Consider the following 27,500-nt stretch of genomic DNA (forward strand, 5'->3'; position numbering starts at 1 on the left):
CTCTCTCTCTCTCTCTCTCTGTTTACCTGGCGTGCTCGAGTATAATTTGGGAGGAATTTTGCAGCGCCATGTGAGGACCGAGAGAGAGAGAGAGAGAGAGAGAGAGAGAGAGAGAGAGAGAGAGAGAGAGAGAGAGAGAGAGAGAGAGAGAGAGAGAGAGAGAGGAAAAGAGTGGAGGGAGATAACTGTTGTGCTGGAGGAAATATGAGTTATGCTGCTGCTGGGTTGTTGTTGTTGTCAAGAGTGGTGTGTGTGTGTGTGTGTGTGTGTGTGTGTGTGTGTGTGTGTGTGTGTGAATTTGGATGGCACAGGGAGGTTAGTCATGCACACACACACACACACACACACACACACACACACACACACACACACACACACGAGAGAGAGAGAGAGAGAGAGAGAGAGAGAGAGAGAGAGAGAGAGAGAGAGAGAGAGAGAGAGAGAGAGAGAGAGAGAGAGAGAGAGAGAGAGAGAGAGAGAGAGTGAGAGAAAGGACCCATTCAATTGACTAAATTTTTACACTTATATCGACCATCACCACCACCTCCACCACCACCACCACCACCAGTATCCTCATTCCTCTACCTTCCTTTCGTCCATAACAGGTGGTGGTGGTGGTGATGGTGGTGGTGGTGGTGGTGCTTCCGGAAGTACACCTGGCCGTTCCTTTCAGGTGTTTCCCTTCCCTTACGCTCCCCCTACAGGTAACTCTCCCACGCTACCCTCTGCACCACCACCACCATGTCTTCAGCACCCAACACCACTATCACTATCATCACCACCACCTGTATGCATCTCTAGCGACACCAATACTGGTTCCACCACTACTATGTCATCACCATCATCACCACGGCATCACCACTCAACACCACCACCAGTGTCATCACCACCACCTGCATGCACCTCTAGTGGCACCAACAGTGCTTCCATCACTACTATATCATCACCATCATCACCACGTCATCACCACCCAACACCACTACCACTGTCATCACCACCACCTGTATGTACCTCTAGCGACACCAATACTGCTTCTACCACTACTGTATCATCACCATCATCACCACCTCATCACCACCCAACACCACCACCAGTGTCATCACCACCACCTGCATGCACCTCTAGCGTCACCAATACTGCTTCCTTCACTACTGTATCATCACCATCATCACCATCTCATCACCACTCAACACCACCACCACTGTCATCACCACCACCTGCATGCACCTCTAGCGTCACCAATACTGCTTCCATCACTACTGTATCATCACCATCATCACCATCTCATCACCACTCAACACCACTATTACTATCATCACCACCACCTACATGAATCTCTCTCCAGCGGCACGAGGACAAACTTCACTGCTTCCACCAACACCATACCACCACCATCACCACCACCATCATCACCACTTCATCATCACCATCAAAGTCATAACCAACACCACCACGCCCATCACAAACCCTTCATCACATCACCAGCATAGTCATCACCACTATCACATCAGTACCATCACCACCACCACCACTCACCACCACAATCTGCATATCACGTACCTCATCACCAGCACCACCATTAAACCACCACCATCATCACCATCATCAACACCAAAAAATCACCACCACGAGTCCTTCCATAATCACCAAACATCACCACTACTACACACCATCACCATACACCACCACCACCATCATCATCACCACCAGCACCACCACCACCCTTGCTCACCTCTCCTTCACCTTCTTCAGAATCAAGTTTTTTAAGGGAAATTTTACAGGTATCTTTTAAGGACACCCACATGCCGTTTTACCTGTTACTGGGTGCTCTCTCTCTCTCTCTCTCTCTCTCTCTCTCTCTCTCTCTCTCTCTCTCTCTCTCTCTCTCTCTCTCTCTCTCTCTCTCTCTCTCTCTCTCTCTCTCTCTCTCTCTCTCTCTCTCTCTCTCTCTCTCTCGTGGGCGTGGTGAAGGGATTTCTTAGATGGATGACGGGCTGGGCGAAGTTGGTATTGGAGGCAGAGAGGGAGGGAGAGAGAGGAGAGGGAGAGGGAGGGAGAGAGGAAGGAAGGGAGGGAGAGAGAAGACCTGTTCTGATAAGGAAGGACGAAGGAAAAAAGAGGAAAAGAGCGAGGCATGTCATACAACCCGACCTGACCCGCGTTTGTTTATGCCACTGAGAGAGAGAGAGAGAGAGAGAGAGAGAGAGAGAGAGAGATATATGGGGGTTGGCAATACCGGTATCTGAATGTAAAAATAGATCGGGAAAAAAGAGTGATAAGAAGGAGAAGGAGGAGAAGGAGGAGCAGGAATTTAAAGAGCAAGAAAAGTTGATGCTCGTAAGGAAAAGGGAGGAAAAGGAGGGATGTGGGTAAAGAGGAGAAGAAAGAGAAAGGGAGGAGGTGCATGTTTTATCACCTCTGTACAAAGCCAACGTAATTCTACCCTCGCACATCCCTTCTCTTTCCACACCCTCTTAAGAACCCCAACCTCCCTCTCCTCATGTTTCCCACACCTCTTAAGAACGCCAACCTCCCTCTCCTCATGTTTCCCTCCCCGTGTTTCCCTTCCCGTGTTTCCCCCTCTCATTAAGTTACCGTACTCTCCCTTCCCTCCCCTTCACGTCCCTCTTTCATCCCCTTTCCCTCTTTCTCACCACACTCCCATTCATTTCCTTCTTCCCGTTCTTTTTCCTTTTTTCCTTCTTTTTCACTCACTTCTCTCTCGATTCTCCATAGCATTCTCCCTTTTCTTCCTCTTCTGCGACTCCATACTCACTCACTCACTTGCCTTCTTTCCTCTTCTCTCCCATTTCTCTGCCTTATATCAGTACCTTTCACCCTCTTCAGACTCTATATATATTCCACCTTCACATTCGGCCTTTTTTTGTGACCTTGTGCATACCAAACACATTTTCGCTTCATCTACTTAAAAAAAAAAACTATACTATCTTTCAATACTCATCTTCATCCTCACCTTTTATATCCTTTCCTCTCTTCTCTCTGTCTCTCTCTTCCTTTCCACCCCACGGTTCCTCACTAACCTACAGAAACACTATTCATCCCCGCACCCTCACTCCCTCTGCCCTCCTCTCCCTCTCCCTCCCTAACTCACAAGTCGTCCTTCTCCCGCCAGCGCCTTGCCACCTAGAGACGGCCTCAACACGCTCGGGGATTCTGAGATAATTGCACGACTTGACTAACTGTTTAACCTTACCCTCCTTCTGCCCCTCCGTCTGTCTCCCTCCCTCTTCCCCGCTACATTCAGGATGGCAAAGTAAGACACATATCTCTCTCTTCCTCTCCCGTTACCAATCTTCTCTGCCCCTCTCTCTTTGTCCTCCTCTCTCTCTCTTCCTTTTCTTATCTCTTATCACGGTTTGGTTGGTGCAGTTGTCCTCCTGATGTATCCTGACGGTGTACGTGTGTGTGTGTGTGTGTGTGTGTGTGTGTGTGTGTGTGTGTGTGTGTGTGTATGTGTGTTCCTAGGGTAGCTATATAGTGCGAGGTAGTGACATTTTTACTTTTTTCTTTGTTCCTTTTTCACGTTTCTGTTTATGGTATAGCTTTTATTTTTTTGTCGATCTGTGTCCCGATCTTTAAATTCATTGTCTCTATCCCTATTTACGACCGTGTTCCTGTTCCTTCCATCCTTTCTTTTCTGTTATAATTGATGTGAGTAATTGGCTCGTTAATTTTCCTGGTTGTGTTTGTTTGTTATTTCCTCTCTCTCGATCCCTAAGTCCTATTTGTACCCTACTTTACGATACCGTGTTCCTGTTCCTTTCTTTAGTGTCTGTTGTACTTGGTGTGAGTTAGTAAGTAGCTCTTTTTTTTCTTTTCCCCTTCGTCCGTGTTGTTTGTCTTTGTTTTTCCTTTTTTTCCTTGTTTTTTTCTGCTGTAGTTGGTCTCTAGTAGTAAGTGGCTTTTTTTCTCCTTTGTTGTTTATCTGTGTTTTTCCTATTTTTTTTGTCTCGATCTTTAATTCCTATCTGTATTCTCTACTTTACGATATCATGTTCTTTTTTTTTCTGCTGTACTTGGTGTGTGTTATTAAGTGGCTCTTTTTTTCTTCTTTTCCCCTTTGTCCGTGTTGTTTGTTTGTCTTTTTTCCTATTATTTGTCTCTCGAACTCAAATTCATATCTGTATCCTGCTTTACGATATCATGTTCCTGTTCCTTTTCTGCTGTAGTGAGTCTAAGTTAGTAAGTGGCTCTTTTTTTTCTCCTTCGTCCGTGTTGTTTGTTTGTCTTTTTTTCCTATTATTTGTCTCTCGATCTCAAATTCATATCTGTATCCTCTACTTTACGATATCATGTTCCTTTTTTTCTGCTGTAGTAAGTCCAAGTTAGTAAGTGGCTCTTTTTTTCTTCTTTTCTCCTTTGTCCGTGTTGTGTTATATACCTGTTTGTGTTTATCTTATTTTTTTTGTCCCTTCTTATCTTGATCCTCTAATTCCTGTCTTTATCCTTCTTTACGACCCTGTCCTTGTCAGTCTCAATAATTCCCTTTTTTCTGTCTACTGCACTTATATGTATCCGTCTATCTCCTTATCTTTGTTTTTATGCCTCTGTTCACTGATATCTCTCTCTCTCTCTCTCTCTCTCTCTCTCTCTCTCTCTCTCTCTCTCTCTCTCTCTGGTTCTGTTTATTTACTCATTCTTATATCTTTTTAATTATGTATGTCTCTGTGTTTCTCTATTCATATACCTGTCCTTTCATTTACGTTTTTTTTTTTTTTACTCTGTTGCTCCGTGTTCATACCTTTCCTTTCACTTATTTTTTTTCTCTATTTTATACCTGTCTGACCTCTTATTCCTGTCCAGTACCCGTTCCCATTCACATCCCTGTCTTGCTTCTTACCGATTAATTTATCTATTTTCTCTGTTTTCTCTTTTTTTTTATACCTGTCTGACTCCCTATCTTTATAATTTCTTCGTTGTCGTCCCAAGCTATGTCTGTTTTTACTGGTCTTGTTCTATACTTATTCCTTTTCCTGTTTTTGTTCACCTATTCCAGTCATCATTCTTATAACTGCTATCCCTTCTTCGTCCCCATCCATGTCCACTTCTTCATCCCTTCTTTGTCCCTTTCTTCTTCGTCCACATCCCTGTCCCTTCCTTCGTCCAGATTCCTGTTTCTTTCTTCGTCCAAATCCCTCTTTCCTTCTTCGTTCAAATCCCTCTTTCCTTCTTCGTCTAGACATCTGTTCCTTTCTTCGTCCAAATCAATCTTCCCTTCGTCTATATCTCTGTTCCTTTCTTCGTCCAAATCCCTGTCGCCTTTCATCTCCATCCACATCCCTGTCCCCTTCTTTACCCCCATCCTTGTCCCTTCATCTCCGTCCCCATCCCCGCCTTGGTCTCTTTTCCTGCACCTCTCCTGTCACCTCCCTGAGCGTGTCCGCCGTCCGCCCGCGTGCATGGAGGGAGTCACGTTGGCGGTCACCCTCGAGTGGCATCAATAACTCAAGGCGGCCGCATACCTACCCATCTACGTAATGTCCCACCTGGAGAGAGAGAGAGAGAGAGAGAGAGAGAGAGGGAGAGGGAGAGGGAGAGGGAAGGGGGGTCATGAGCAAAGAGTGATGGAGCATAAAAAAAAGACAAGATAGACGGAAAGAAGGAAGTGAGGCAACGTTGCAGACATTCGGGAGTTTTATGCGCTTGTATGTATGTGTGTGTGTGTGTGTGTGTGTGTGTGTGTGTGTGTGTGTGTGTCAGTTGATGTAAAGTTGCGTCACGTTGCTTCTGTGCTTCGCTCATTCTTTGCTTCTTCTTCTTCGTCTTCGTCTTCTTTTTCTTCTTCTTACTCGTCTTTTTTCTTTCTCTCCTTTTTCATCTTCTTTTTCTTTTTCTTCTTATTCTTATTCTTCGTCTTATTATTATTATTATTACTATTTTCCGTTGAGTGTTTCCCTTCCTCCTTTCTTTTCTTCCTTCCTCTCACCCATAGTTAACTTTATTTTTTCCAGTTTTATTTTTCTTCCTCATTTTGCATTCCACTTCATCTTCTTCTTCTTTTTTCTTCTTCTTCTTCATCTTCTTCTTCTTCTTCTTCTTCTTCTTCTTCTTCTTCTTCTTCTTCTTCTTCTTCTTCTTCTTCTTCTTCTCCTTCTCCTTCTTCCTCTTCTTCTCCCCTCCACCCCCCCACACACACATATATATATATATTCACCTCTTTTTCCCTTATCTGTTTCTTATAATTAAATGTCGTCTTGAACATGATATTCCACTCTCTTCCTTTCCTCTTATTCCACTTACTTACTTCCATTATAATCATTACCATTTTCTTTCAATTGTCTCCTTTGTAAACTTATATTCCACTCTTCAACGCTCTCGAGACACCTTTTAATCCCACTGACTCACTCACTCCACCTCCTCCACCTCCACCTCCACCTCCACCTACACCACCACCTACTACTCCTCCTCGTCCACTCCACCCATCATATCGCATGCTCTTCCACCCACTCCACCGCCCTCTCCACCCACTCCACCGCCCACTCCACTCATTCCACACACCACTCAGTCTCATTATCCGTGACACCCGAAATAGGTTTGCCTCCGACCATGGCGTCACCTGAAGGAGGAGGAGGAGGAGGGAATGAGGAGGAGGATATGAGTGGTGTCTGGCCTACCCTACCCCTCCTCCTCCTCCTCCCATCTCAAGTTTATATTTAGTCTCCGAGGGGAAGGAAAAGGGGGAGAGAGAAAGGAAGGGGAAGGGAGGATGCTTATGCTGAATGCTAAGGGAGAGAGAGGGAGAAAAAGGGGAGAAGGGAGAGGGAAGGGAGAAGGTAACGAGGATGAATCAAAATATACAAAAGAAATGACGGAATGCAGTGGAGGAAATTGTGTGTGTGTGTGTGTGTGTGTGTGTGTGTGTGTGTGTGTGTGTGTGTGTGCGTGTGTGTGTGTGTCTGACACACACACACACACACACACACACACACACACACACACACACACACACACACACACACACACACATACACACACACACACAGGCACACACACTCACACACATTTTCCCCCTTCCACTCTCATCACATATCAAACACAAACCAGTCCCAAGTTATTCTATTTCCTTGATTTATATAACTGACCTTTCTTTCCCTGCTCACAATATGCTGGGTTTTCTTTTTTTTTCCCACATTGTTTACATACAGAACGTGACCTCTACATGCATTCCTTTCCTTCTGGACCTCGTGTATAGGATGCCTCAATAAACGAACAACAACAATAATGATAATAGGGTAAATGATAGAAGCGAAGAAGGGCAGCTAGGAAGGAAAATAACAAAGGGAAGAAGAACATTAAGAGCAGAAAGAAGAACACCAACTACAGCAAAAACTATAAGAAGGAAAATAACAAAAGGAAAAAGAACAGGGCGAGCAGAAAGAAGGACATCAACAACAAAAGTAACAATAAGAAGAAAAATAACAAAACGAAGAAGAACAGAAAGACCAAGAAAGAAAACATCCACAAATACAATAATGATAAGAAGGAAAATAACAAAACAAAGAACAGAAAGAGCAGAAAGAAGAACATCAACAACAACAAACGTAACAATAAGAAGGAAAATAGCAAAACGAAGAAGAACAGAAAGACGAGAAAGAAAAACATAAAAAAATAGAAGAAAAATAAGAAGAAAAATGACAAAACGAAGAAGAAAAAACAGCAAAGAGTAAACAGACACAAGAACATCATATTTGCACACACACACACACACACACACACACACACACACACACACACACACACACACACAGACCCACAAGGCGATTTCCTATACTTGGCCACACAGAGTCTATAATCTTTGCTTGAGTCAGAGTATTTATCTATTTATTATTACTACGCCGCGGCCACGCACTTCTCCGTCAACGCCTCCGTCAGCCTCGCAAAAGACTTCGGTGGTGTTAGTATTTCGGGCGATGCTTGGCGGGTGCTTGGAGGGGCGCGGGGCCCAGGGTGTTTGGGGTATAATCTATTAGCACCCTTTTCTCCTCCCTCCTCCCTCTCTCTCATTTCTGCGCTCTTGTTCTCCTGCTCTTGCTTTTCCTCCTCCTCCCCCTCCTCCTTCTCCTTCTTTTCTTGTTTGTTCTCGTCTTCTTCGTCCGTCCGTCTGTCTGTCTGTCTGTTGCCCTCTTGTCCTCGTTTCCGCTGGTGTCTTTGTTCCCGTTAGCGTTTCTGTTTTCCTGTTTATTTTATTTTTTCTTTTCTTCCTCTTCTTCTCCTCCTCTTTATTATTCTCTCTCTCTCTCTCTCTCTCTCTCTCTCTCTCTCTCTCTCTCTCTCTCTCTCTCTCTCTCTCTCTCTCTCTCTCTCTCTCTCTCTCTCTCTCTCTCTCTCTCTCTCTCTCTCGACAGTCGCGTGATTGTATTTATAATCACGAGAATGTTTGTGTGTGTGTGTGGAGCGACTGTGAACGACCTATTAACACACACACACACACACACACACACACACACACACACACACACACACACACACACACACACACACACACACACACACACACACACACACACACACACACACACACATTTTCCCCCTTCCACTCTCATCACATATCAAACACAAACCAGTCCCAAGTTATTCTATTTCCTTGATTTATATAACTGATCTTTTTTTCCCTGTCCACAATATGCTGACTTTTCTTTTTTTTTCTCCAATATTTACATACAAAACGTGACTTCTACATATATTCCTTTCCTTCTGGACCTCATGTATACGAAACCTCAGTAAACGAACAACAGCAATAATGACAATAGGAAAATGGTAGAAGAGAAGAGCAGGTAGGAAGGAAAATAACAAAAGGAAGAAGAACATAGAAAGAGCAGAAAGAAGGACATCAACAACAAAAGTAACAATAAGAAGAAAAATAACAAAATGAAAAAGAACAGAAAGACGAGAAAGAAAAACATCAACAAATACAATAAAGATTAGAAGGAAAATAACAAAACAAAGAAGAACAGAAAGAGCAGAAAGAAGAACATCAACAACAAAAGTAACGATAAGGATAAAAATAACAAAACGAAGAAGAAGAACAGAAAGACGAGAACGAAAAACATCAACAAATACAATAAAGATAAGAAGGAAAATAACAAAACAAAGAACACAAGAAGAGCAGAAAGAAGGACATCAACAACAAAAATAACAATGAAAAGGAAAATAGAAAAACGAAGAAGAAGAACAGAAAGACGAGAAAGAAAAACATAAAAAAATAGAAGAAAAATAAGAAAAATGACAAAACGAAGAAGAAAAAACAGCAAAGAGTAAACAGACACAAGAACATCATATTTGCACACACACACACACAGACCCACAAGGCGATTTCCTATACTTGGCCACGCAGAGTCTATAATCTTTGCTTGAGTCAGAGTATTTATCTATTTATTATTACTACGCCGCGGCCTCGCACTTCTCCGTCAACGCCTCCGTCAGCCTCGCAAAAGACCTCGGTGGTGTTAGTATTTCGGGCGATGCTTGGCGGGTGCTTGGAGGGTCGCGGGGCTCAGGGTGTTTGGGGTAATCTGTTAGCACCCTTTTCTCCTCCCTCCTACCCTCTTCCCTCCCTCCCTCTCTCTCATTTCTGCGTTCTTGCTCTATTATTCCTCCTCCTCCTCCTTCTCCTCCTTTTCTTGTTTATTCTCGTTTTCTTCGTTCGTCTGTCTGTCTGTTGCCCTCTTGTCCTCATTTCCGCTGGTGTCTTTGTTCCCGTTAGTGTTTCTGTTTTCCTGTTTTTTTCTTTTTCCTCCTCCTCCTCCTTCTCTTCTCCTCCTCCTCCTCCTCTTTATTCTTCTCTCTCTCTCTCTCTCTCTCTCTCTCTCTCTCTCTCTCTCTCTCTCTCTCTCTCTCTCTCTCTCTCTCTCTCTCTCTCTCGACAGTCGCGTGATTGTATTTATAATCACGAGAATGTTTGTGTGTGTGTGTGGCGCGACTGTGAACGACCTATTAACACATACACACACACATACACACACACACACACACACACACACAAAGGGGTCGGTCATATGCCCTCCTCTGGCCATTTTCCCTCTTGACAGAACTCCCCCCCCCCTCCCCTCGTGGACGTGTTCCCCTGTGAATGCTGTCCCCCCTGGGTAGAGTCAACAGCGTAGTTATAATCTTCTTTGGCCTCAGATTATAACGTTCCTCGGGTTACATTACTTGGTCGAGGTTAGTTAGTTCGAAAATTGGGGATGCAGAAAATCACCGGGCTCGTCTGTATATTAAAAAAGGGTTAAGGGGAAATGGTTTAGGAGGGGAAGATGTTTAGGAGGGAATAATACTGGAGGCGGCAATGGTCTAGGAGGGGAAGAAGTTCAGGAGGGAAAGATGTTAAAGAGGGAATGATTCTGGAGGGGGTAATGATCTATGATGGGAAATGAATAGGAGGGAAAGATACCAAGGAAGGAATAGTTCTGGAGGAGAGCAGTGATCTAGCAGGGGAAATGTATAGGAGGGGAAGATGTTAAGGAAGGAATAATTCTTTAGGAGGGAGAAATGATATGGAGGGGAAGTTGTACAGGAGAGGAAGATGTTTAAGAAGGAATATTAGGAGGGGAAATGCCCTATATTTATATCCCAAGCAAGTGACATCCTCCTTCCAAGCCTTCATAATTCAGCCATAGGTGTGCCCAGTAGGGAGGATTTGCTCTGCGGCACCCCACACCGGAGACACTATGGAGACGTGTGGAGGAGGCTTTGTGTGTCTATTGTGCCCTTGTTAATGCACGCCAAGGTCAAGAAGATCAAGGGTCTCACCAGCATGAAATAAAACCTGCCGCTTAATTAGTGAAGGGCGCCACCACCACCACCACCTCCTCCTCCTCCACCACCACCACCACATCACCACCACCACCACCACCATCACCACCACCACCACCACGACACGATGGCCACAGGGACCCTCGCCTGGCACAGTGCAGCAGCACAGGGGGGGGGGGGGGAGAGAGAGAGAGAGAGAGAGAGAGAGAGAGAGAGAGAGAGAGAGAGAGAGAGAGAGAGAGAGAGAGTTCGGGCAGGGGACAATTAGCAGGGACAGTCGCCGCAGTATTGACTTACAGGAGAATGTGAGACAAGGGAGAGTACAGAGTGTTATTGTTGTTTATGGTGTTGTTCTCGCTGGTTACCATCCCCGTGTGTCTCTCTTGCGGCAGGTGCTCCCACGCGGCGCCTTGGGGACGGGGACGCACGGCCGCCTGTGGGTGCCGCCGCCTCGTGCTGGGACGCGGAGTCACGGCTGCCCTTGTAAATCACGGCGCCTGACACCTCTGAAAATACGTCTCGTAAAGCCAAACTTCTATCCTCGGAGTCTTAGCCAAACTGCCCCCAAAGTAAGGCTCCGGCTCGCTCAGGGCTTCCAAGCATTCGCTGTAAATAATGACTGCAGAGTTCTCGTTACTAAAAGCTGCAGCGTGATGATGAGTTAAGGAATATAATAAGTAGAGTGCGCCATCGTCTGAGGAATCTTGGCACAATCCCGGCTATTCATGGAGATCCCGCCACGACAAGCCGCCATTCTTAGACTTTTGCTAAAAATCAGAATGGACGACGTGCCGGCATGTGACCTGAATAGCGAGGCGGCGGCTGTAGGCTCATGGTGTTGACGTCCATACGCTTGGCAACAGCAGGGGCGGCGGCAGAAGGCTCGCCCATGCTGCCCCGCCGCTGCCCTCGCATGACTGAAACACACTTGTCCGCGCGGCAGTGTAGCGTGAAGCATCAGGTTTCAGACTCGACTCTCTCAAGCTAAATAAGCATATCGGAGACTGTTGCGCTATTGGTATTGTGCAAGCGTCAGCTGTTGCAGAATGAGGCTGAGCAAACACGGATCATACACGCCGCCATGAATGTGTCAGTCAGTCACTCGTGTTGCCTCACCAGATGCAGGCGGGAGAGTGCCAAAGGGAGGTGAGTGCCAGCGTGGGAGTGACCGTTCTGGCAGGTGTCATCACGTGCCCCGTCACCCCCCCCTCCCCCGCCCTCCTCCCCCGCCTTCCTCCCCCCGTTTACCAGGAAGTCGGCACCTTTTAGTAGTGACTCACCCCTCACGTGTCGATCACAACCCATATTCTCAGACGCTTTCGACTCCCACAACAACTGTATCCAAAGGCCATCAAGGAGATTAGTCAGGTTCTCATGAGTGGTTTTTGACATTCATTGTGCAGAAACCTTATCAGACTATTACTAGGGCCATAAAACTACCCATGGAAATATTAACTCAACCTCTACGGAAGCTTGAACAAATGTGAGTGTGTAAGCATCGAAATGGTTGAGTATAGGGACTGGGACTCCGCGGTGAGGGCCAAGCGGCGAGGCCGGAGTGTTCTTTCTTCCCTGAACTTGTCGTGGCATGTTTTCGTTGAGGGTTGGCAAGCTCAGTAATGGATGGGGTGAGGGAGTAATGAGTGCCTGGAGGGGTGAGGGAGTAAGTGTCTGGAGGGTCATTAGTGTAGCACGAGCATGAGAGAGTGTGTGAGTTTGCTTTATGAGTGAGAGTGTGGGCGGCGCGGGGCACGCACGCTACGGAGTGACATGCACGCGAGTGACATGCACGCTTCTTTCCTCGACGTGGACAGCGTGAGACTGACCCCCATCACCTCGTCACACACACACACACACACACACACACACACACACCAAATGACAATGTGAAATGCCCCTCTAATCCCCCGATCACTCCTAATACCACACATTCTCCCACCACCACCACCACAACTGCGCCACACGATCTACGCAGCAACAAACGCGGAAGCTGCTCTCACTCCTTCACGCCAGAACAAGACAGTGACCTCAGACGCCTGCCTCGCCTCTCCTCGCAGTATACTCACCCACAAGCAAACAGCATGGGAGACGAGGCTGGGTGAGTGAGGGAGGGAAGATAAGCGGGGGAGTGTGAGAGTATAGGAGTGTTAATGACTGAAAGAAAATGAAGATAAGAGTAAGAAAGGACCAGAAAATCACCAACAGGGGGCTTAATTAAAAAAGACTAATTAAAGAGTGAGAATGAATGAGAAGAAGAGAAAGGTGAAAAAAAGAACACAAGGAAGCTGGAGAAAGACTGAGAAATAAGATAAAAGGAAAAGATGACTGACAGAGTATCAGAAACTTTGAAAAGAGAAAGAAAGAGTGTCTGGAGGCTGAAGGGGAGAAAAGAGGGGATGGGGAGGTAGGTAGAGAGGAACAAGCACAAATATTTAACAAGGCTTTCATAGGAGCTTTGGGCATTTCCAGGGGTAGTTATATGACCCTGGTGGTAGTCTGACCCTTCCTCTGTACCGTGAACCTAAAATACCACTCATTAGAACCCGACTGATCTCCTTTTTGGCCTTTGGAAATAGTTGATATGAGGGATGGAAGCGCCTGAAAGTACCAACCCAGGCCCTCCTCCGAGTCGGTCTAATGATGCCCGAGGGTGAGGTAAAACAAGTCAGCTTCCCCGAAAGGCTAATCTTGCCTCCAGGGTCTGTTTTTTCTTGCTTGCGTGGAGTCGAGTGAGCGTTCGTTGGCTTGCAGGTGAAAATGCGTTATACCCCGGATGTGTGGATGTGTTTTCGCGTGTTTTTTTTTTTTTTTTTTTTATTGGAGGGGGGGGGGGAGTGGAGGTGGGTGGTACTGAGGATTAATTATAGTTGGTTGAGGTTTTTGTGGTGCTGGTGGTGTGATTTCTTTTGTCTATTTGTTGTTTATTTATTTATTTATTTATTTTTGTTTTCTTTTCATGACTTTGTGCCCTTGTCTACTATGGTGGGTTTTTTTCTCTTTCTCTTTGCGTTGTTTATTTCTTTTTCTTTTTTCTTTCCATGCCTCTGTGCCCTCATTTTTTTTCGTCTCGCTATTTTTTCCTCATCTTTCTTTCTCTTCTCCTTCTTATTGTTATTCGTATTGGTGTTCTTCTCCTCAATCTTTTTTTTTTCTCTCTCCATTGTTATCATCTTCCCTTCTCTTATTTCATTCTTCTTTATCACTTCACTAGTTATCTCGCACTTCCACAATACGTTCTATCTCGGTCATTAGTCATTCATTCTTCTTTGAGTTCGTGTTCCAGTTTCTTATCTCGTGTCGTCCATCAATAGAGAGATACATGCTTTATAGAGCCTAACCTCACCTCACCTCAAACTACCTCATTTTACCTTACCTTACCTCGTATCAACTCACCTCAACTTACCTTACCTCACCTCGCTTCACTTTACCCTACCTTAACTCATCTTACTTACCTTACCTCACCATACCTCACATCACTTCACCTTACCTTACCTTACCTTACCTTACCTTACCTTACCTTACCTTACCTTACCACACCTCACTTCACCTTACCTTACCTTACCTCACCTCACCTCACCTGTCTTTCACATCTCGCTTCACCTTACCTTACCTTACCTTACCTTACCTTACCTCACCTCATGTCTACTTCACGTCTCGCCTCACTCACGTCATCTGTCCATCATCTCCCTTCCTCCCTCCCTCCTCCTCTCACCTTTTTCATCTTTTTGTTGTCACCGTCACCCACCACGTAAAGGCAGTCACGTCCAGCCTGTTCGCATGCACTCGTCACATTTGCATCACCCCCACCACCACCACCACCATCAGGGCCGCAACACCTCCATGACCATAAACAAAAGACTGTGACGACCTCAAACAAAAGACTAACGATGCTTTTTTTTCTCTCTCTTCCTCAGATCGTGCAGCCGTCGAGACGCTTTGAAGGTGAGTTGTGGTGTTTTTGTTTCCTTCTCTTCAACGGAACGAAGCGGCCACCAGCCACCCACGCCACCTGCAAGGAAGGGATTTAAAGAGAACCGAAGGAGGAGGAGGAGAGGTGAATGAGGAGGAAGAGAGAAGCTGAAAGATGACCGACTGGGGCCTAAGAAAGACTAATAAAAGAGCGTGAATGATTGAGAATGAAGAGAGGAGTAAGAAAGGACCAGACAATGAGACTACGTAATAAAAGAGTGAGAATGGCTGAAAGAAAATTAAGAGAAAGGTTAAAAATATACCACGAGGAAGATGGTAGAAGACTGAGAACTAAAAGAAGAGGAAAATATACCTGACAGAGCACGAAAAGGTTTGAAACAGGAAAAAAAAGAGAACTAACAGTGGGTCATAAGGGAGATTAAAAACTATATAGAGATTGGATTAAGTACAGAGCAAAAGGGAGAGAAAAATATGAGATGCGATAATTAGAGATGCTGTAAGACACGAGGAATAGAATAGAATGACTGAATGAATGAAGAACTAAAGTGCGCTAGAAGGAAAAAAAAAAACTTGTGCGTAGCTCTGAAGGAAGGAAAGAAAGTGAGGAATGGAGCGGAAGATTACAGGAAGAAGAAAATACATCGCTAGTCATTTGTTACGAGGAGGAAGGTGGTTATAGAAAGCCGGAACTTGAAGGACGGGGGGAGAGAGAGAGAGAGAGAGAGAGAGAGAGAGAGAGAGAGAGAGAGAGAGAGAGAGAGAGAGACGAGAAAGACGAGAAAGATGAAAATGAAGGTAGAGAAGGTAAATAAATATTGAATAAGCAGAAAATACATAAAATCATACCACCGTCGTCTTTGCACAGTTTAATAATAATACGGAAAAAATAGACGAGTTATGCGAGTGAGCAAACAGACACAGACATTGACGAACACAGAGGAAGAAAAGAAAGAAATATTGTGTGACCGTAAACAGTGTGTAGAAGCAGAAGAAGAAAGACCTTTGGTGCTGACGAAGGTGTAAAAGGAATGTGGGAAAGTTGAAAAGAAAACGGGAAGCGAGAGAACGAAAATGGAACACAGGACAGTCATGCATGGCTTACGTCACTCACCTCATAGCGAAGTCTGGTAAAAAAAATAATAATAGTCGGAGTTAAAAAAAATGAGGTGCGTAAAAAAATAAATATAGTGTGAAAAAAATGACAGAGAATTGAAGCTGAGGTGAAGACATTTGTGAGGGAAATATTATATAGAAAAATGTGAACGGAGAAGGAAAGGAAAATAATTAAACGTGAGGGAATTTCCGAAAGATGAAGACGGGGAACTACTGGGAAATAAAAAATAAAGAGAAAAATGACGTAGGAATGAAGGAAGGATTGGAAAGGACGTCAAGGGTAGGATGAAGGAAGAGAAGAAAGAAGGAATGGAATGAAGGAGGGAAGGGAAGGAGGCAGAATAAAAGGTGCGGAGATAAAGGAAGGGAAGGAAGGAGATAAGGATAGTTAAATAAAGGAAGGAAGAGAGAGGAGAGGAGAGGAAAAGAAAGACAAAGAGATGAAGAAATGGAGTTAACGATAAAGGGATGAGTGAAGAAGAGGAAGGAGAGGGAAGAAAGGATTTAGGGAGGAAGGGAAGGAAGGAAGGGAGAGGAAAGGAGAGGAAAAGCAAGACCAAGAGATGAAGAAATGAAGTTAACGATGGAGGGATGAGGGAAGAAGAGGAAGGAGAGGGAAGAAAGGACTTAGGGAGGAAGGGAAAGAAGGAAGGAAGGGAGAGGAAAGGAGAGGAAAAGAAAAACAAAGAGATGAAGAAATGGAGTTAACGATAAAGGGATGAGGGAAGAAGAGGAAGGAAAGGGAAGAAAGGACTTAGGGAGGAAGGGAAGGAAGGGAGGGAAGGAAGGAAGGAAGGAAGGAAGGGAGAGGAAAGGAGAGGAAAAGAAAGACCAAGAGATGAAGAAATGGAGTGAATGATAAAGGGATGAGTGAAGAAGAGGAAGGAAAGGGAAGAAAGGATTTAGGGAGGAAGGGAAGGAAAGAAGGAAGGAAGGAAGGAAGGAAGGAAGGAAGGAGAGGAAAAGAAAGACCAAGAGATGAAGAAATGGAGTGAATGATAAAGGGATGAGTGAAGAAGAGGAAGGAAAGGGAAGAAAGGATTTAGGGAGGAAGGGAAGGAAAGAAGGAAGGAAGGGAGAATATAAGATCAGGGTGTTGATGCTCCTTCACCATGGCCTCCTCCGCTGATAGATGGACAGTACCTCCTCCTCCTCCTCCTCCTCCTCCTCATACGCATCCTCTTCCTCCGCCTTCTCTCTCTCGTTGGCTTCCCTCTTCCTTCCTTTACCTGATTCCTTCCTTCCTGGTTTCCTCTCTTCCTTCCTTCATGTCCTCCCTCACCTCCTAGTTGGTGATCATCGGGAAGAAAAACGTAGTAGTAGTAGTAGTAGTAGTAGTAGTAGTAGTAGTAGTAGTGTCATTAATATTTCCATTGTTATTATTGTTTTATTATTATTATTATCATTATCATTATTACTATTACTACAACTATTACTATTACATTTCCGGTGACATTTTCGGCTCAGTGTCCTCCGTCGGTTCCAGTTTTCTATTTCCTGCTTATTTTCTTGCGTGTGGGTGTGTGTCGAGTCGCTATTTTTGTGTCTTGTTCTGCTGCTGTGATTTCCTTGTGCTTGGTGGCGCGTGGACGGTGACGGAGGAGGCCAGTGACTGTGCTGGTGATGGGGGTGGTGGTGATAGGGGTGGCGGGGGTGATGCGAGGAAGGGGAGTGGACAAAAGTAATGGTGAGGTGGATTGCAGTGCAGTGGACGTGAGATTTGGAGACGGGGGTAGATGACTTTGTGATGGACGGAATGGCTCTGGCTGTATTGTTGTTGGTGGTGATGGTGATGGTGAAGTAATGGTGAGATGTGAGGTGCAGGTAACTGTGGTGAGGGAGACTCTAGATAAGTTTGGAGTAAATGACTTTTTGATGAACAGAATGAACGTATAGTACAAAAAATGGTGGTGATGGTGATGGTGAAGTAATGGTGAGATGTGAGGTGCAAGTAACTGTGGTGAGGGAGACTCTAGATAAGTTTGGAGTAAATGACTTTTTGATGAACAGAATGAACGTTTAGTACAAAAAATGGTGTTGTTGTTGGTGGTAATGGTGAAGATGATGGTGAGATGTGAGGTGCAAAGAACTGTGGTGAGGGAGACTCTAGATAAGTTTGGAGTAAGTAACTTTTTGATGAACTGAATGAAAGTATAGTGAAAAAATGGTGGCGATGGTGGTAATGGTGAAAGTGATGGTGAGACGTGAGGTGCAAGGAATCATGGTGAGGGAAACTGTGTAGCGAAGGTTAAATGACACATAATGACTTGAATAAATGGTTTTCTGATGGACTGAATGGACGTATAGTAAAAACAATATTGTTGATGGTGGTAATGGTGAAGGTGATGGTCAGCTGTGAGATTCAAGGAACTGTGGTGAGGGAGACTTTATATAGAAGTTAAATGACACTTAATGACTTGAATAAATGACTTTTTGATGGACTGAATGAACGTATAGTAGAAAAATAATGGTGGAGGTGGTAATGGTGAAGGTGAAGCTGTGAGGTGCAAGGAGACTGTGTAGCGAAGGTTAAATGACACATAATGACTTGAATAAATGACTTTTTGATGGACTGAATGAACGTATAGTAAAAAAATATTGTTGGTGGTGGTAATGGTGAAGGTGATGGTGAGAAACAAGTACGCAAGGAACTGCGGTGAGGGAGACTGTATGTAGAAGTTTAAATGACACATAGGTAATGACTTGATAAACGACTTTCTGATGGATTGAATGAACGTATAGTAAAAAAAAAAATATTGTTGATGGTGATAACGGTGAAGGTGATGGTGAGACGTGAGGTGCAAGGAACTGTGGTGAGGGAGACTGCATGTGTAGCGAAGGTTAAATGACACATAATGACTTGATAAACGACTTTCTGATGGATTGAATGAACGTATAGTAAAAAAAAAAATATTGTTGATGGTGATAACAGTGAAGGTGATGGTGAGAAACAAGTACGCAAGGAACTGTGGTGAGGGAGACTGTATATAGAAGTTAAATGACACATAATGACTTGAATAAATGGCTTTTTGATGGGCTGGTAAACTTTATGGCAGGAACTTTATATTGCTGATGGTGAGAATGGCTGGGATAATTACCTTGAAATGACTATAGTGAGGATGACAATGAAATGAGACCAAGACAGGAAGGAATGAGGCAAAAAAAGTATATAGTGGAAGGAGTATGGAAGGGGAATGTTGTAGTGAAGGGAAGGGAATGACCAGCAAAAATCGGAAGGGTAGTAAATGGTAATCGGAATGGTTTTATAATGTGTGTGTGTGGGGGGTGGGAGGGCGTGGTTGCGTCAGGGGAATGGTGGTGGTGGCGGCTGTGTGGTGAGGGAGGGAGGGATAGAGGGAGGTGGTGACTGTACTGTGTGTTTGTGGTGAGTTGTGGTGAGTGAGGAAGTGACTGTGTGAGGACTTGTGGGATGATGACTTAGAGAGAGAGAGGAAAAAAAAGAGAGATGGTGGGTGTATACGTGACAACAACAACAACAAAGAACAGTGTGTGGTTGCGCGGTGCGATAGTGACTGTATAATGTGTGACTGTATTGCATGTGTGTGTGACTGGAATTTTGTGTAGCAGTGACTGTGTGACTGGAACTGTATTGTGAAGGAGAAAGGGAGTAAGAAGTGAAACATGGAAACATGGAAATGCAGGCAACAGAAAGCCTATTGGCTCATTACGAGGTCGCCCGCTTGGGTGATTTAATCTGCTCGACAGCCACTTGGGGCTCGAGGAGCAGATGAAAGCACCTCGATATTGAGGAGCAGATGAAAGCAACTCGTTATTCAGTTTACTCCCGACGCAGCGAAATGACGGTCAATTCTATATTTGAAGGAGTTGATGGTATTCGCATTCACTACTTCAGAAGGAAGATTGTTCCAGTGGCGGATGACTCGGTTTGAAAAGAAACTCCTTCCAATGTCTGTGAAGGAAAGGGAAGGGGGTGGGTGGAAAGGGAAAGGAAGGGGGTGGGAGGGAAGGGATGGGATTGGAGGGAAGGGAATGGGAGGGATGTGAAGAGAAGGGAAGGGTAGGATAGGGAGGGGAAACGAAGGGAAGGAAGGAAAGGGAATGGAGTGGGAGGGAAGGGAAGGGAATGGAGTGGGAAGGAAGGGCAAGGATGATAAAGAAAGGGAAGGGAAGGGAAGGGGAAAGGGGGGATGGGCCAGTGACTTGTGGTGAGGGAGGGTGACTACAGAAGTGACCGGCATTGGGAAGTCTTCAAATGACCAAAACGTGATGAAAAAATGAACAGACGGTGATTTATATAGAGCACCTGTTACCTGTCCACCATATTTATTCTCTCTCTCTCTCTCTCTCTCTCTCTCTCTCTCTCTCTCTCTCTCTCTCTCTCTCTCTCTCTCTCTCTCTCTCTCTCTCTCTCTCTCTCCCAATGGTGTACACGTAATCTTGGTTGTGCAACTGCTGTGGTGGTTGTGGTTGTGGTGGTGGTGGTTGTGGTTAACTGAATCCTCTTACGACACAATGGCTTCCTTTTCAAGACCTTTACTCTTTCACTTTTTCTGCTCCTTTTCTTTCTTCTCTGTTTCTTCTTACCCGTTTCTCATTTTCTCTTTCCTCTCATTTTCAAGACTTAATTGTTTCACTTATTCTGTTCTTCTTCCTTCTTTCTTTTCTGTTTCGTTTTTTCTATTCTTCTTCCTCATCTGTTTCTCATTTCCCTTGACTCATTCTTTATTTCCTTTCCTTTTCAAATTTTCAGTCTTTCACTTTTCTCTTTTTCCTCTTTTACGTCTCTAGTCTTCCTCATTCTTCATTTCTATTTTCTTAGTTCTCCATTTTATCTCCTTTCTTCTTCCTCCTTCTCCTTTTCTTTCTCTGTTTACTCTCCTTTTCAAGATTTCATTCTCACTTTTTTTTTGTCTCTCTTCCTCTTTAACCTTTCCAATCTTGCTCCTTCTTCGCTTCTTCTCTCCATGGGCTACTTCTGTATTTTCTCTCCTTTCTTCCTTCTCCTTCTGCTTCCCTGTTTATTTCCTCTCCTTTCCAAATCTTCACTCTTTCATCTTTTCTCCTTTTCCTCTTTTACTTCTCCAATTTTGTTTCTTTTTCTTCTCTTCCTCTCACTACTTTTTTATTTTCTCTCATTTCATCTTCCTTCGCTTCTCCTTTTCCATGTGCTACCGTATTTTATCTCCTTTCTTCTTCCTACTCCTTCTTCCCCGTCTCCTCGTGCACGTTCCTCCCGTTAATCCTTCCCTATCACCCCATCTCACCTTCTCCATCCATTCCCAGCACATCCTCCTTCTATAATCCCCCATCCCGTTTACTTATGCTTAACCTTCACTCTTCACCTTTCCCTCCTCCCGTTCCATCATCCCCCCTCTCCTTAGCATCCCTCTCCCCGTTCATGTCCCTCCATATCCTTCCTTCTTCTACTTGAACCTCCCTTTGTGTCTTGGCTTGGCGGAGGGTTGTGTGGGGAAGGTGATGAGTGAGGTGAGTGAGTGGAGTTTACCTGTGTGATGAGTTCCTTCCCCAAATATAACAGGTAGGAGGCGCACAGGTAAGTTTCCCACGGTCTTGAAGGCACCTCACGTCACCTGCTCCTCCTCGTCTTCTTCATCTTGCCCTTGTCATAACACTCACACCTGCTATTGCCTCTCTGTTGCCCCTCTTGTCCTTCTTGTTTTCTGCTTCTCAGTAATAGAATAGTGGTAATAGTAGTAGTAGTAGTAGTAATAGTAGTAACAGTAAGAGTAAATGAATAGTAGTAGTAGTAGTAGTAATAGAATAGGAACGAGATAGTAGTGATATTAATAGAATAACTGAACAGTAATATGAGAGAGGGAGAGAGAAAGATCAAACCCTATTACATCAATCATATTTAGAGAACTGGACACCTAACTTACTTTTCAGACACATTCTTTTAGAGTTCAGGAGAAAGAATAGACGCATAATAAAGAAAGAAAGATCGAACCCAACTCCACCAGTCATATTTAAGGATTGGGCACCTAACTTGCTTTTCGGACACATTATACTAGAGTTTTGGAATATAAGACACATAAGAAGACAAACACGAAGTAACAAAGAGCCCGTTGCAAAGGCTAGTAGCACCCCGACCCTCCACTGAGCTAATCTTAACCGGGTCCCTCTTTCTCTCTCTCTCTCTCTGTTTCTCTCTCCTCGCCTCCTCCTGTTTGGTTCCGTGTGTGACTTCGTGGCGGCAGGAGTCTCCTCGCCTTGGTCCTCGTAATGTTTTTGTTTGTCTTTTTTTTTGTACTTGGGTTGGCGATCTCTTTGTCCCCATTGTGGCGACGAGGTGAGGCGAGGGGCGAGGAATGGAGGGTGGCGTGGGTCGGGGGGTGACTGTGTATGTGTGTGTGTGTGGGGGGGGGGGGGGCGGGTGCGTATATGAATGTTTTTTTGTGTGTGTGTTTTTATGGGCGTGTTTGTCTCGTTACTATTGTTTTTTTTTGTGTGTGTATGTGTATGTGTGTGTGTATGTGTCTTTTTGTGTGTGTGTATGTGTTTGCCCGCGCGTGTATGTCTGTTATTTTGTGTGCTTATGGGGGTATTTATGTGTTATTACTGTGTGTGTGTGTGTGTGTGTGTGTGTGTGTGTGTGTGTGTGTGGCCGTGACCGACACCTGTACGGCCGCACCTGAGCCCCGCCGGACGCTCTCGTTGGGGGCCGTCCCGCAGCTGCCCTCACACTGCTGGGTCTTCACTTCCTTCCTCAGACCCACGCCCCGCCACCTACACCCACCCTAAACCTACTCCCCAGGCCCTTCCTTTCCCATACACCACCTTGGCAAACCCTTATTTACCCCTACACCCTTTTTACACCTACCCCTCAGGCCCTTCCTTTCCCATACACCACCTTGTTTTCCCTACACCCTTCTAAACCTACCCCCCAGGCCCTTCCTTTCCCATACACCACCTTATTTTCCCTACACCCTTCTAAACCTACCCCCCAGGCCCTTCCTTTCCCATACACCACCTTATTTTCCCTACACCCTTCAAAACCTACCCCCCAGGCCCTTCCTTTCCCATAAACCACCTTATTTTCCCTACACCCTTCTAAACCTACCCCCCAGGCCCTTCCTTTCCCATACACCACCTTATTTTCCCTACACCCTTCTAAACCTACCCCCCAGGCCCTTCCTTTCCCATACACCACCTTGGCAAACCCTTATTTCCCCATCACCCTTCCTAAACCTATCTCCCAGGCCCTTTCTCTCCCATACACCATCTTGGCAAACCCTTATTTCCCCTACACCCTTTTTAAACCTACCCCTCAGGCCCTTCCTTTCCCATACACCACCTTGGCAATCCCTTTTTTCCCCTACACCCTTCCTAAACCTATCCTCCCTGTCCTTGTTTTCTCCTACACCCCCTTAGCCAGACCCTTACTTCTCCCTTAATATTTCCATCCCCTTAAATACCCGACTTGCATCCTCATAACTTCCTCTTCAAATCCCTACACCCGCCCTTAACCTACCTCCCTGCCATTGTTTTCTCCTATATCCCCTTAGCCAGACCCTTACTTCTCCCTTATACTTCTCCCTTAATATTTCCATCCCCTTAAATACCCGACTTTCATCCTCATATAACCTCCTTTTTAGACCCTTACCCTCCCTTAACCTACCTCCCAGCCCTTGTTTTCCCCTTTACCTCTTTGCTAGACCCTTATTTCTCCCTTATACTTATCCCTTAATATTTCCATCCCCTTCAATACCCGACTTGCATCCTCATATGACCTCCTCTTCAGACCCGTATACACCCTCACACCCAGCCCTTGTGTTCCCCTATACCTCTCTGCCAGGCCCTTGTTTCCCTCTGCAACTATCTCTTACACCAATAGATTCCCTTCATTCTCCGACTAGCATCCTCATATGACCTCCTCTTCACACCCCTACACCCTCCCTTAACCTACCTCCCAGCCCTTATTTTTCCCTTATACCTCTTTGCCAGGCCCTTGTTTCCCCATACCCTCCCTAAGCCTATCCCCCAGACCCTTCCTCTCCCCTACACCCCGTACCCATACTCTTATTTCCCCATACACGCATTCCTGATACTTCCCTTAGATCGACACATCCCCTTTACACCCTCCCTAAGCCTATTCCTCTAGCCCCTTCCCTTCCCCTATACACCCCTTAGTCATACCCTTATTTCCCCATACACTCATTCCTAATACTTCCCTTAGGCTGTCACATCCCCTTCAATCGCCGACTCGCATCCCCATATAGAACATCCTCTTCATACCTGTCCTTACCTTCACACCTATGCCCTAACCTACTTCTACCTCTTCCTACCTGTCATTCATTCCCCCATAATCCTTCCCTATCCTGTGACCCTTCCTAATTTACCCCATTCCCCACCCTTATCGTCATCCCCTATAGCCTCTCTTCCCCCTTGAGTTCATCCCCAGATTTCCACCTTGACATCCCTCCCTTCGTCCCCAGCTTACCCCTTGCATCCACCCTCCTGCATGCACTCAACCCTCATCCGTCTCCATCGATCTATCTTCCTTCCTTCTCCTTCCTGCCTCACCTGCCCTTCCTGCTTCCTTCCTTGCTTCCTGTGTTACCTCGACCCCTTCCTTTCCCAGCCCTCTCGCCACCTCCTCCTCCTCCTCCTCCTCCTCCTCCTCATGTACTCCTTTCCTTACCTCCTTCCCTGCTTCCCTCCTTCCGTTTCTTCCTCACCTCGACCCCCATCCATTTTCATCCCTTTTTCTACCCTCCTCTTTCATCCTCCCCCTCGTGTACTTCCTTCCTGCCTTCCTTTCCCTCCCCCACCGCTACCTTCTCCACCCCACCCCCCACCCCTAACACGCATACACTCGCTGCTGGTGGTGGTCACGGGGTCTAGTCCAGTGTGTTGCGTTCAGGCACAGCGGCGAGGCGTGTGTGTGCAACTGTGCGGCCGCTGTGCTGTGTGTGAGAGAGTGTGTGAGTTTGGGTGTGCTGCGGTGCGTGGCGGGGGGACTTAGGCGAACCAAGCGCTGGGTCTATTGGTGTCGCTTACAGCACGAACAAGTCCACGAGGAAAGCCACGGGTAGGAGAAGGTGAGGGAGGAAGACGAGGGCTGCCAGGGGAGACGTTAGCGAGAGAGGGAGGGAGTGAGTGCCCTCCTCGTCCCTGGCGGTGTGGGAACTGATGGGAATGTTGAGCCTGTGCGTTCCTCTGTAGCCGCCCTCGTGTTTGCTTGTGAAGGTGAGTGCCCTGTCCTGTCCGTTGACTTCAGGAGGCGGGGAAGGTACACACACACACACACACACACACACACACACACACACACACACACACACACACACACACAGGCGACAAGAACAGCACAGACACACAGATTAACAAGCAAACAGACAAACAAACAGATTGATAGACCCCACGTATATAGGACCGCCCCGTCACCGATATCAGTACGCACTTGACACGTGATACAAGACAGGTGTAGTATGTGTGTGTGCGTGTGCGTGTGTGTGTGTGTGTGTGTGTGTGTGTGTGTGTGTGTGTGTGTGTGTGTGTGTGTGTGTGTGTGTGTGCAAGGTTGAGTCGTTTTAGCAGCAGGGAGGGGGAGCAGATGGTCACTATTTACTCCCTTCTACTCCTCTCCCCCTTTACCTCCCCTTCCCATCCTCCCTCTCTCCCCCCTCCTCCTCCCTCCCCTTTCCCTTTCCTCCTCCCTCCACACTCACACAGGTATTAGCGAGTTAGTTATCTTCTCACCTCAACGACCCCCCCCCCCTCCCCTCCCCCCCCTTTTTATAGCTCTCGTAAACCATCTCTTCTCTGGAGGTAACAACGAATGTGTCTCTCTTTCTTTAATGTTTCTTTTCCTACTCTTTCTTTTTCTTTTTATTTATTCTCTTCATTCTTTTACTATACGCATTTAACGCATCGGCAGTCAAGCGAACTAAGTGATCTTCCCGCCCGCCCGCCCGTCCTGTCTCTCTCTCTCTCTCTCTCTCTCTCTCTCTCTCTCTCTCTCTCTCTCTCTCTCTCTCTCTCTCTCTCTCTCTCTCATGACCTCTTCAGAACGTCTATTATGCAGTCTCGTCTTTATCTTTGGTCTTTCTGATGTCTCTTGGCCTTGCTGAGAGGGAGAGAGGGAGGGAAAGAGGAGGAAGAGGGAAGGGGGAGGGAAGGAGGGAGGTAGGGCTTTCCACTTTGCTTCAACAGTGATAAGATTCATACTATTAAAATTCATGGTTCGTTGGTAGCACTGAGGAGGAGGAGGAGGAGGAGGAGGAGGAGGAAGAGGAACGAAAATTGATTATAACACGCATCAACCATTCTGTTTTTCATCTCCTCCTCCTCCTCCTGCTCCTCTTCCTCCTCCTGGTTATTTTATTTCTCTTTTATCTCTTCCTCCTCTGCGTTATCTTCGTCTTCTTTTTCTTCTTTGTATCTTTGTTTTTCCCCCTCCTCCTCCAGCCTCGTAAGGACCAGCAGGTCTGCTGTTGTTTGTTCTTCCTTTGTGTTCCTCCTTCTCCTCCTTCTCGTTCTTTTCTTAATCCTTTATCTTTTCCTCTTCTGCCTTATCTTCTTCTTCACATTCTTCATATTATTTTTCTTCTTCTATCTCCTCCTCTTAGCTCCTCCTCCTCCTCCTCCACTTTCTGATCCTCTTCTCACTTTTCTGTTCTTATCTCACACTATCGCTAAAGATCTTGAGACTGCGCCATTAAGTAGGTTGCTAGCACCGTTGTAAACCATCAGGCTTTGTAACTTCCTCCTCCTCCTCCTCCTCTTGAGCCATATTTCATCTACTTATCTTCATTGCACTCTTTCACCTCCTCCTCATCCTCCTCGTCCTCGTCCTCACACTGATGTTCCCACCTCTTTGTTATTTATTACTTTCCTTCCTTTCTTTTATCTTCTTATCCCTCATTCCTTTCCTTTGTGCCCTTTGTCTTTTCTTCTCCTTGTTAGATCCTTCCTTCCTTCCTTCCTCCTTTTTATATCTGTATCTCAATTCTTATTACTTCATTCCCTCTTTCATTCAATTTCCTCCTCCTCCTCCTACTACTACTACTACTACTACTACTACTACTACTGCTGCCTTCCCTCTTCCTGCCCTCTCCACCCTCCCTCCGAGTGCTGTCCCAAATATTAGATGTATCCAGAAAGTGTTACGAGGCTGCAGACACAAGGCAAGACGGACACACGAGGCAGGTAAGGGCATAAGTGAAGAGCCAGGCTGAGGTGTAGGCTGGGAACGTGAGGTATGTACAGGAGGAGGTTAGGTTAATTAATGACGAAACTGAAGTAGGTAATAAGCGCTAGGTATAGAGGTATAGGTAAAGAGCGTGAGGTATAGAGGAAGGTTAATAGATTATGAGACTGATGTAGATAATAGGAGCGTGAGGTAGACAACGATCGTGACTAAATAAAACCAAAAAAATAAAGCTAAAAAATAAAGTAAATAAAACTGAAGACATAAAGCAGGTAGGTAAGCAGATTTAAGAGCATGTCTAATTAAGGTATCATGTGCTTAAGACCGTAATTTAAGAGCCAGACCAGGTAGATTACAGACAAAGAGTAAGCATAGAGGTAGATTTTAGAAGGACCAAAACAGATAGATGACGGAAGGCAAATATAAAGAAGTAGGATTAGGGCAGGACTAAGGTGTGTCGCAGGCAAGGAGGTAGGCAAGCGAAGGTTAGGTAGATAAGACTTGGGGGAGAACAGAGCTAGACAGGTAG

At 45.6% G+C, this 27,500-nt stretch overlaps 1 protein-coding gene across 2 annotated transcripts in view; it reads left to right on the forward strand.

Moving 5' to 3' along the window:
* Positions 1-27,500, forward strand: part of LOC127009022 (bromodomain-containing protein 4-like) — a 170,707-nt gene that overhangs the window by 77,337 nt on the left and 65,870 nt on the right. Inside the window, exon 2 of one of the 2 annotated variants that reach the window (XM_050881636.1) lies at positions 14,688-14,715. The gene's annotated coding sequence lies outside the window, so the exon portion shown is untranslated. Of the gene's footprint in view, positions 1-14,687; positions 14,716-24,867; positions 25,009-27,500 lie in introns of those variants that run through there. The other variant, XM_050881646.1, reaches the window with a different exon arrangement.

Source organism: Eriocheir sinensis, chromosome 4, assembly GCF_024679095.1.
Source record: "Eriocheir sinensis breed Jianghai 21 chromosome 4, ASM2467909v1, whole genome shotgun sequence".
Lineage (NCBI taxonomy): Eukaryota > Metazoa > Arthropoda > Malacostraca > Decapoda > Varunidae > Eriocheir > Eriocheir sinensis.